Here is a 12,002-nt window from a genome sequence, read left to right as displayed (position 1 = left end):
CGCAGCTACGTTTGACGCCATGGAGGTTGAACGCCAGATATTAGCTTGGAAGGGCATTCCAAATAAAGTCATTCCTACCCTGATACAGGCTAGGAAAGGAGTAATGTCTAAACATTACCATCGCATTTGGAAAAAGTATGTGTCTTTGGTGTGAATCAAAGAAGTTTTCTACGGTGGAGTTTCAACTTGGGCAGTTTCTCCTCTTCCTGCAAGCAGGTGTTGATATGGGCCTGCGTCTGGGATCCATTAAGGTTCAGATTTCAGCCTTGTCCATTTTCTTCCAAAAACAACTGGCTTCCCTCCCTGAGGTTCAGACTTTCTTGAAAGGGGTTCTGCACATCCAGCCTCCCTTTGTGCCTCCAACGGCAGCCTGGGATTTTAACATGGTGTTACAGGTCCTCCAATCAGATTGGTTCGAGCCTCTACAGGAGGTTGAGGTCTAGTTTCTCACGTGGAAGGCTGTCACATTGTTGGCCTTAGCTTCTGCTAGGTGTGTGTCTGAATTGGGAGCTTTGTCCTGCAAGAGCCCCTACTTAATTTTCCATGACGATAGAGCTGAGCTCAGGAGGTGTCAGCAGTTTCTTCCAAAGGTTGTGTCGGCTTTTCATATCAACCAACCTATTGTGGTGCCAGTGCTACTGACTCCTCAATTCCCTCAAAATCCCTGGATGTTGTGAGGGCTTTGAAGATTTATGTGAAGAGAACTTCTCGTCACAGAAAATCGGACTCTCGGTTTGTCCTGTATGATCCCAAGAAACTTGGGTGTCCTGCTTCTAAGCAGACAATTTCTCGCCGGATCAGGTCCACTATCCAGCATGTATATTCTACGGCAGGATTGCCGTGTCCAAAATCGGTTAAGGTCCACTCTACTCGTAAGGTGGGTTCTTCCTGGGCAGCTGCCCAGGGTGTCTCGGCTTTACAACTTTGCCGAGCGGCTACTTGGTCAAGGTCGAACACGTTTGCTAAGTTCTACAAGTTCGATACTTTGACCTCTGAGGACCTAAAGTTTGGTCAATCAGTTCTGCAGGAGCCTCCGCGCTCTCCCTCCCGTTCTGGGAGCTTTGGTACATCCCCATGGTACTAATGTGGACCCCAGCATCCTCAAGGACGTAAGAGAAAATAGGATTTTAATTACCTACCGGTAAATCCTTTTCTCTTAGTTCGTGGAGGATGCTGGGCGCCGGCCCGGTGCTTTGATATCCTGGAGGGATTCTTTAGTTCAGTACTGCTTTGTTCTTGGTTAAGTACTGTTTTTTCTTACTTCGTTCAGTAATATTGAACGAAGCTTGGTTTGGTTAGCTTAGTTTGCCTTGTATGTGTGAGCTGGTGTGACTCTCGCCACTATCTGTGTAAAATCCTTCTCTCGAAGTTGTCTGTCTCCTCGGGCACAGTTTCTAGACTGAGTCTGGTAGGAGGGGCATAGAGGGAGGAGCCAGCCCACACTATTAAACTCTTAAAGTGCTCATGGCTCCTGGTGGACCCGTCTATACCCCATGGTACTAATGTGGACCCCAGCATCCTCTACGGACTAATGGGCCCTACACATTTAAAGATCCGCCGCCGAGCTGCCTGATGGCGGATACGGCCGACCCGGCGGCCCTCCGTCACCCGGCTCTATTGAAGTGCAGGCAAATATGGACGAGATCGTCCATATTGGCCTGCATGCACAGCCGACGGGGCACCAGCGATGACCGAGCGCGGGGCTGCGCATCTTTCATCGCTGGTGACTCCACACTTAAAGATATGAACGTTATCTCGTTCAATAATGAACAAGATCGTTTATATCTTTGAGGATTATCGGACAGTGTGTAGGGCCTATAAGAGAAAAGGATTTAACAGTAGGTAATTAAAATCCTATTTTTACAGATCTAGTGGCTGCACAGGTGCATCCATTACTGTCTGACACATTTTAAAAGATCCACAGCTGGTCACAATTATTTTACTTGTGATACTGAGGGAGATATGTAAAACATGCACTTTTCAGCTGGGTACTCACTAGAAATGGGATGCGATCAGTATCCCAGCAGTTGGCATTCAGAATGCTGACAGATCCTGAAGGTAAAGGTCTTTGGGTTAAGCACTAGAATGTAAGAGGCTGTGGTAGAGACGGTTAGGGTTAGGCTGTGGGAGGGGTAAAAATAATTTTCACGATCCGTTGGGACTCTGACTGTTGAGATCCCGGCTATATCGTACTCAAGTCTAAAAAGACATATCATTCAAGCGACTAAAGGTAAAGCTGTCGTTTATCAGCCTGTGTGTACACCGATCCCGGCACCCGAAATGCTGATGCCGGAATACCGATACTACTCGGAATGCTTACGCAGGCTTCCCGACAAGGTTCACAAACCCACCACCAGGATCCCGACAGCTGGGACCCCGAACCAGCATATCCTGGAGAGGTAAGCAGTGTAGGTTAGGTTTAGTAGGTTTAGGTTGGGGGGGTGTTAGGTTTAGGCTGCGGGGGAGGGAGGGTTAGGTTACGGGAAGGGGGGGTTAGGCACCCCTGGGAGGGTTAGGCTGGGGGGTGGCGGTCAGCTCTAGGCTGTAAGTAGGGAGGGATAGGGGGGCATTGGGGAAAGGTACGTATACTTACCTTTCCCTTGCCGTGTTTCCCACCATTGGGATACTGCAGTCTGTATTCTGACCGCCGGCATCCTGATTGCCAGCATTTCATACCCAACGCAATGTTTTTCTATAGATTGCAAGCGTATGAGCAGTGCCCTGTTCCATTTTTGCCTTTGTTAATATAAATGGGAAATTAATATAATGGGAAAGTAATCCCGGCAGTCAGAATCCCGTCAATCAGGATGCCAACAGCTGCATCCCGACAGTCAAAATCTTGACGGATCCCAAGAAGTATTTTAACCCTACCCTTAATCCTCCCCTCCTGCAGCCTAACCCTAACCTTCCCCCTAGTGCCTAACCTTCACCCCCTCCCTCCTATACTTACCACCAGAATTCTAACCATTAAGATTCCGCTGTCAGTATTCTGAATGCTGGGATCCTGACCGTATTGCAGCCGCATCAAGTGTGAATATCAAGAAAAAGTCTGGAGTTAATCTATTTTACAAGCATAAGGTGTGTGTGACTGTGGGGCAGATTTATTAAGCCTAGTGAAGTGATAAAGTGGAAGGTGATAACGCACCAACCAATCAGCTCCTAACTTCCATGTTACAGGCTGGGTTTGAAAAATGACAGTTAGGAGCTGACTGGCTGATGCGTTATCACCTTCCACTTTATCACTTCACCAGGCTTAATAAATCTGCCCCTGTGTGTGTAATCTCCTCACCTGCTGGAGACCGCCCAGCATGTGATGGGGCCGCCATCCGATGCATCCGCAATTACATTGCTGATGCATTAAATTTAGTTTGACCCCTGGCAACACAGGTCATGCAGTCCGCAGGCATTTTTAATTGGAGCGGCTGCGTGTGACGGTACGCAGCCACCCAGAAAATGCTGCTGGTCCCCCCCCCCCCCCATGCCGCGTTGCCGCCTGCCACTGTCAATCATCCCCAAAAGTTGCAACCAATTTTTTTTTTTTTTATATTGAATAGCATTTCTTGGGCATACACATGAGATACACAGTATGCCTTGTTCAGTGTGCACCCGCTTATTCAGCCAGAAAGTAGAGGCAGCGAGTACCAATGAGTTTATATCCGTTGTTTTATAATGTATTCCCATGGAGCTGCACGGTTCTATTTCAGAAAAACATTTATTTTAATGGATGTAGTTATTTTAACCCCATTATTTATATAGGAAATGCTCGAACAATAACAACAACAACAAGCCTCTCGGCGCCAGCACCTCCATCACATATTGTAGCTGCAACAAATCTAAACGATCGGATCTTTAAACGTCTCCTGTCAGCAGCCAATCAGAGCCGCCTCCATTGAAGCCCTGTAGCCAATGACAGCACAGCCGCTTCAGGATGACGTAATTACTCCTCAGAGTGGAGGTACGGCTACAGTACAGGACAACTGTGGCAGCAGTAACCAATGGAATGCGTCCTCTGTCCATCGGATATGTCGGTGGCGGTTGTTAGACAAGCTGTGATTGGCTGCTCGGCGTGTTGCGGAGGTTAATGCGTAATTTCCGTTGTCAAGTGCGCAGCGATGGAGAGCCGGGGTTGGTAAGCGGCGGAGGCCTCCCGGTGCACCTCGCTCTCCGCGCACACCCCGGGGCATGAGCCGGGTGCTTGGAAGCACGGGCAGCTGCACACCGAGGTGAGGGGCCGCTCTGCACTGGGTGGGGCAGGGGAGGCGGTACACGGCCGCAGGTGGGGGGGAGAAGGAGGTGCAGCCGGTGTGCAGGTGAGGAAGCCGGCCAGCAGTGGAGTGGGAGCGGTGTGATACTAGCAGGGCTGTCCTGTGCATGGCCCTGGGATACCGCGCCGCCATGTAGCACCCAGGTGCAGGCTGCTGCTGCTGTTAGTGACCGGCTCTTTGTGTTGGAAACAAGGAGCTGGGCATGTGTTGGGCACAGTATGGGGCAGGGTGCTGAAGCGTGCATGGTTGCTGCAGCCAGCCTTTATCTAAAAGGACAGAATGGCTGCCCAAGTAATGTTTTAAACCTTCACAAAAGCAATTACATGGTTCTACATACGTGATCATTGTGACACTACAATGTTGGTTTGCAGAGGGTATTAGGAAGACTTTCATATGTCAGTATGTACTGATTTTTTTTTTTTTTTTTGTCGTTGTCCACATAATGAAATCGTGGTTTGCCTTTGCATACCCATAATAGTGTCGTTCAGATGCAACATATGTTACATTCAGACCTTTGTCAGATGTTGCACAATTTAGTTTTGTAAATATGAAATCATGATAGTTACAAAGAACGTTTGCATAATTCCTGTGCCTTAGCAACCATGTTGTAAGCATAGAATAAAAAAAAAAGTGACTGCTCTTAAATTAGTATAATAAGTTTACAAAGATATATAAATTCAATAAATGATCTGCTTTCTGCTTAAAATTGCTTGAGGCTTCTCCTTACTGTAAATAATATTTTACACTAAACTTACATTCTAAATTGCCGATAGTAAAACACCTATAAATTGCCACTTGTGGTCCTAAAATTCATTTAAACTTATGCAGCAACAACCTTTTCGGTATAAAATAAACATTAGTTTCACCCATTGAAAATATTGCACTTAATAGCAGCCGTGGTTAAATCCAGGTTGTTTTGCCATCAGTTGCAAGGTCCCTGGCTAGCGGGTGATTTCTCTATACAAGGGATTACCTCCACAGTGTTAGTGGATCTCTTACCGTTTTCCCAGTTGTCATCTTTCTCCTGCAAGAGTTGCGACGTACAGGCATTTCTGAAATATGGATAAAAGCTCTGGTTGCACATGGGAGTCCTGGCATACCCTGCTGTTCCCGTGTGCTGCTGGCTAGAATGTATTTTTACCAATATATTTATGTACATAAATATGGATGCAACCATGGGAAAATCACTGGTTAGCTTCAGATCTTGTTGTGAGCACCATTTTTGACATACTCAGCAACTCTCGCTTCTCACTAGTGAAAAATGACTTAAGAATTCTTCCTCCACTTGCTTCCTCCTTTCTAAGTTGTGTGTGTGTTTATTTCCATGACGTGTTATTTTTGCTGGCTGAAAATATGTATATCATGGTATTCTGATGGATGTGACAAGACAAATTTGCATTAAAAAACAAACCTGCATTCAATGATTTTGTGGATAACTCTAAAAATTAGTATAAAATATGTAATCAATATTGTTTGCTGCTGTATTTCAATTGTACAAGAAAAACCCATTCCTCATGGCCCTGTACTACTACTACTCGCACTGCAGTTCTGTCGTCGGAGTTAGAAAAAGATGTACTCTATATGGTTTGCACAGTTTTTGTGGTACTGTGATGCATTTGTTTCACAACTTTATTCTCACCCTCAAAGGCGCTGTCCACAGCATTTTTGTTGTGACCTCAGCCACACAATTGCTAGTGTGACAGTTTGACCTATAAAACCATTGACATGTATGCTATAGTATTACGCTAGAAAATCACTGATTATATTGCTGAAAGCAGGGATCACTTTAACTTGTATGCATACACCCCAGAACAGTCACTTGCATTTTTGTGGACGAGACTGATCATCTGTACTGTTGTCGACAATAAAACCTTAACTAATGCTTTGGAGCTAGTGACAGCAGCTATTCCATTGTTAATGGTGCCAGTGATGGCCCCCACCTTTAAAAAGGAGTACCACAGATTACATAATGCAAACAGCCTGTTCTGTCAATATGGCAGTACACCATGTCTCCTATGCAGTGCCCTAATCTCATCCACAGATTTAGGGCAGTGGTACCAGTGCAGAGCCAGGCATGGAATTGCTATCTGTTCTGTAACTGAAGTCTGACTAATGTGTACACACTTTATAGTCAAAATTGCAAGGAAAGTTAGTGCAAGTCGCAAGTTGTTAGCCACCTTGCGATAGTGATGCGATCCGATGCACATTCCCGCGGGGTCTGTATCGCAAGGTTACATAGACTGTGCAGGTAAGTCAGTTTTGACTATCTAGTACAAAGTATAGTCAAAATCGCACATAGCCAGTGTCGCAAGCATGCATAGTCCATATCAAAGATAGACAAAATCTCACCGCGTGTATGCACCTATAATCTCACGTTATTAATGGCAGTCTGCTGTGTGTAGACATGGGGACCTGGTTCTGACAGAGTTAAATGTATGCGTGTTTACGGAGAGTAGCATGTGTGAGTTCACCCTGTGAATCCTCAGAGAAAAGGAAAAAACATGTGAGTGCAGGTAATGCAGAGTTGCATGCACTTAAATTGTAGCTACACTTATGACCAAAAAGGCAGAGCTAGGCTGTAACAGTGCATTCTTGCAGAGTCCAAGTTAAATGAAGGTGTGTTCACACAAATGCTGATGTGCAGAGACTAAAGGGCCCTATACACTGGTCGATATATTTGAACGATGTTCATAAATAAATGATAAATCGTTCATGTCTTTCAGTGTGGATGCTTGAATGATGCGTGTGCCTGCAATTGTTCATCGTTGAACGATCATCGTTTAAACATGCCAGTCAATTTGGACGGTATAGATGTCTGTACTCGCATATCGTCCATAATTGGCCATCGATATTGTCTAGTGATTAGGCTTTAAATCGTTGGCGTACAAAATCGATATCACCAACGTTGCCCAGTGTGTAGGGCCCTTAAGATATGCCTGTTTGAAGGTGTATGTTTTGCACCTAGTATAGGGTAGGTGGACGTACTCGTATAATAATGCTAGCAGTAGACCAGGCCCCCACACACAGATGCTGTCACATCTGGAAATATGTGCAGCTCTGCATTCATTATTTTCTGAGCCCATATCTTTTGAGCAGTGTAGACCAGATTTATTTCCAATTCTGCATCAGCCATTAGTCTGCAACATGATCAGGTGCAGGGCACAAAATAGGGTAAATGTAACTATTATAGCATTGTAATAAGGGCATATTTTGGCTGTTGCTTTTGCGCCAAAGTAAAATGTGCTGGAACCACTTTGTAAAAGAGCGTTGCCAATGTGTAACAGCCCTCATAAGAATGGCATGGCCTGTATATGCTTTTTCTTCAGGTGAGTCCTCCCAAATATTGTGTAAATTTAGTTATTTAGGATTTAATTACTCCATGATGGGGAGAACTTGTTTCTTCATGTAACTTTTACCCCTTTCACACATGCGACTCGGGAATTTCCCAGGTCTATCAAGCGGGAAATTCCCGGGGGCTCAGCCTAAGCGTGGGCAGGGTCGTTTCCTTTCACACATACCAAAAACAAGGGTCGATGCGCATTCACATGTAAAAACACAGGTTTTTGCTGCATGCATGTGTGACATTAGTTGCAACTTTTTATAGTGTGTACAGAATTTGCTGCGCTATATAAGAAACTGTAAATAAATAGTGTGTGACTGAAAATATTAGGACCATGAGGAAGTTCCGCAGTAATCCTGCACCAGTTATTCTATGGGTGCAGCAGACCGAATAGGTAGGTGAACCTCAGACTTTGCTGGATGTTTTGCGGTGGCTATCAATACTATGGCACTGATCTCATGACTGTACAGAGGGCCTGATTGGCAATAGAGTAAGAAGTAAGTAACTGCACCTGGGCAAAATTATGTTACACTGCAGGTGGGGCAGATTTAAAATGTGTAGAGATATTTAGATTTGAGAGTGGTGTCCAAAATCAAATCTAAATTGCAGTGTGAAAATAATGCAATCCAGTATTTGTAGGCTACATGCAAAAGCAGACAGTATTTACTCTGCATGGCAGAGCCGTTCAATTGTTGCTCCGTTTGGGTGTGAGCAGCTGCTGGCATTTCTGCTCACAGCCCCCCGAGCTGGCGAGCAGTAATGAGCAAAAAATGACCCGTTTGGGTGCCCAAATAGCAATATTTGTGTAGCCCCTAGCACTTTGATGGAGTTGAGCAGTTTTATATTGGTAATCACCGAACTGCAGGGCAAGGTCAGCGCAAAAACAACCCCCAATTGTATATCGAGGGCCCCCCATCTCCCATCACATAAGACAGGAGATTGTGTGTGTGTGTGAAAAAACAATTGAATGGCCCCCTATGACTCCTGCCCTGGTCTGAGCAGGAGTGCACCTAGTTTACATTTGTTTCTCTAACGTCCTAATTGGATGCTGGGGACTCCGTAAGGACCATGGTGAATAGCGGCTCCGCAGGAGACTGGGCACAACTAAAGAAAGCTTTAGGACTACCTGGTGTGCACTGGCTCCTCCCCCTATGACCCTCCTCCAGACGTCAGTTAGAATCTTGTGCCCGGCCGAGCTGGATGCACACTAGGAGGCTCTCCTGAGCTCCTAGAAAGAAAGTAATAGTTTAGGTTTTTTATTTTCAGTGAGATCTGCTGGCAACAGACTCACTGCTACGAGGGACTAAGGGGAGAAGAAGCGAACCTACCTGCTTGCAGCTAGCTTGGGCTTCTTAGGCTTCTGGACACCATTAGCTCCAGAGGGATCGAACACAGGGCCTGACCTCGATCGTCCGGTCCCGGAGCCGCGCCGCCGTCCCCCTTACAGAGCCAGAAGCAAGAAGTTGGTCCGGAAAATCGGCGGCAGAAGACTTCGGTCTTCAACAAGGTAGCGCACAGCACTGCAGCTGTGCGCCATTGCTCCTCATGCACACCTCACACTCCGGTCACTGATGGGTGCAGGGCGCTGGGGGGGGGGCGCCCTGAGCAGCAATATAATATACCTTGGCTGGCAAATCTACACCATATATAGTCAGGAAGGCTATATAGGTGTAAAAATACCCCTGCCAGAGATCCAGTAAAAGCGGGAGAAAGTCAGTTGAAATAAGGGTGGGGCTATCTCCCTCAGCACACTGGCGCCATTTTCTCTTCACAGTGCAGCTGGAAGACAGCTCCCCAGGCTCTCCCCTGTAGTTTTCAGGCTCAAAGGGTTAAAAAGAGAGGGGGGGCACTCAATTTAGGCGCAGTATTACATATATATAAGCAGCTATAGGGGAAAAATCACTCAGTTATAGTGTTAATCCCTGTGTTATATAGCGCTCTGGTGTGTGCTGGCATACTCTCCCTCTGTCTCCCCAAAGGGCTTTTGTGGGGTCCTGTCCTCAGTCAGAGCATTCCCTGTGTGTGTGCGGTGTGTCGGTACGGCTGTGTCGACATGTTTGATGAGGAGGCTTATGTGGAGGCGGAGCAGGTGCCGATAAATGTGATGTCACCCCCTGCGGGGCCGACACCTGAATGGATGGTAATGTGGAAGGAATTACGTGACAGTGTCGACTCTTTACATAAGAGATTTGACGACATAACAGATGTGGGACAGCCGGCTTCTCAGCTCGTGCCTGCCCATGCGTCTCAAAAGCCATCAGGGGCTCTAAAACGCCCGCTACCTCAGATGGCAGACAGACGTCGACACGGATACCGACTCCAGTGTCGACGAGGAGGAGACTACTGTACATTCCAATAGAGCCACCCGTTATATGATTGCGGCAATTAAAAATGTCTTGCACATTTCTGATGTTACCCCAGGTACCACAAAAAAGGGTATAATGTTTGGGGAGAAAAAACTACCAGTGGTTTTTCCCCCATCTGATGAATTAAATGAAGTGTGTGAAGAAGCGTGGGCTTCCCCTGATAAGAAACTGGTAATTTCTAAAAAGTTACTAATGGCGTACCCTTTCCCGCCAGAGGACAGGTTACGCTGGGAGACACTCCCTAGGGTGGATAATGCGCTCACACGGCTATTCCAGACGCTGCCGTTTGGTCTGTCCACGGCACCGAGGGTGTTTACCAAGGTAATGGCCGAGATGATGATACTCCTGCGAAAAAAGGGAGTTATAATTATCCCGTACTTGGACGATCTCCTGATAAAGGCGAGGTTCAAGGAACAGTTGTTGATCAGAGTAGCACTTGCTCGGCAGGTGCTACAACAGCACGGCTGGATCCTGAATATTCCAAAGTCGCAGCTGGTTCCTGCAACACGTCTATTGTTCCTGGGGATGGTTCTGGACACAGAACAGAAAAGGGGTGTTTCTCCCGGAGGAGAAGGCCAAGGAGTTGTCATCGCTAGTCAGAGACCTCCTAAGACCAAAACAGGTGTCGGTGCACCACTGCACGCGAGTCCTGGGAAAGATGGTAGCTTCTTACGAAGCAATTCCGTTCGGAAGGTTCCATGCACGGATCTTTCAGTGGGATCTGTTGGACAAGTGGTCCGGATCGCATCTTCAGATGCATCAGAGGATAACCCTGTCTGCAAGGACCAGGGTGTCTCTACTGTGGTGGCTGCAGAGTGCTCATCTTCTGGAGGGCCGCAGATTCGGCATACAGGACTGGGTCCTGGTAACCACGGACGCCAGCCTTCGAGGCTGGGGAGCAGTCACACGGAAGAAATTTCCAGGGACTATGGTCAAGCCAAGAAATGTCCCTACACATAAATATTCTGGAACTAAGAGCCATTTACAATGCCCTAAGTCAGGCAAGACCCCTGCTTCAAAGTCAGCCAGTACTGATTCAGTCAGACAACATCACGGCGGTCGCCCATGTAAACCGACAGGGCGGCACGAGAAGCAGGATGGCGATGGCAGAAGCCACGAGGATTCTCCGATGGGCGGAAAATCACGTGTTAGCACTGTCGGCAGTGTTTATTCCGGGAGTGGACAACTGGGAAGCAGACTTCCTCAGCAGACAGGACCTCCACCCGGGAGAGTGGGGACTTCATCCAGAAGTCTTCCGGCTGATTACAAACCGATGGGAATGGCCACAGGTGGACATGATGGCGTCCCGCCTCAACAAAAAGCTAGAAAACTATTGCGCTAGGTCAAGGGCCCCTCAGGCGATAGCGGTGGACGCTCTAGTGACACCGTGGGTGTACCGGTCGGTTTATGTGTTTCCTCCTCTTCCTCTCATACCAAGGGTGCTGAGGATAATAAGAAGGAGAAGAGTAAGAACTATACTCATTGTTCCGGATTGGCCAAGAAGAGCTTGGTACCCAGAACTTCAAGAAATGATCTCAGAGGACCCATGGCCTCTACCGCTCAGACAAGACCTGCTGCAGCAGGGGCCTTGTCTGTTCCAAGACTTACGGCGGCTGCGTTTGACGGCATGGCGGTTGAACACCGGATCCTGAAGGAAAAGGGCATTCCGGAGGAAGTCATTCCTACGCTGATCAAAGCCAGGAAGGACGTGACCGCAAAACATTATCACCGCATATGGCGAAAATATGTTGCTTGGTGTGAGGCCAGGAATGCCCCAACGGAGGAATTTCAACTGGGTCGATTCCTGCACTTCCTACAGTCAGGGGTGACTATGGGCCTCAAATTGGGGTCCATTAAGGTCCAGATTTCGGCTCTGTCGATTTTCTTCCAAAAAGAACTGGCTTCCCTGCCGGAAGTTCAGACTTTTGTTAAAGGAGTGCTGCATATTCAGCCTCCTTTTGTGCCTCCAGTGGCACCTTGGGATCTCAACGTGGTGTTGGATTTCCTTAAATCACATTGGTTTGAGCCACT

General features: G+C 47.2%; 1 protein-coding gene across 2 annotated transcripts in view; it reads left to right on the top strand.

Annotated features, from left to right (window-relative positions):
• Positions 1-3,982: 3,982 nt before the first annotated feature.
• Positions 3,983-12,002, top strand: part of STK40 (serine/threonine kinase 40) — a 102,344-nt gene continuing 94,324 nt past the window's right edge. The window contains exon 1 of one of the 2 annotated variants that reach the window (XM_063954380.1): positions 3,983-4,223. The gene's annotated coding sequence lies outside the window, so the exon portion shown is untranslated. The remainder of the gene's footprint in view (positions 4,224-12,002) is intronic. The other variant, XM_063954378.1, reaches the window with a different exon arrangement.

The sequence above is a fragment of the Pseudophryne corroboree genome, chromosome 2, assembly GCF_028390025.1.
Source record: "Pseudophryne corroboree isolate aPseCor3 chromosome 2, aPseCor3.hap2, whole genome shotgun sequence".
Classification (NCBI taxonomy): Eukaryota; Metazoa; Chordata; class Amphibia; order Anura; family Myobatrachidae; genus Pseudophryne; species Pseudophryne corroboree.
This window is presented reverse-complemented; position numbering and strand designations above follow the sequence as displayed.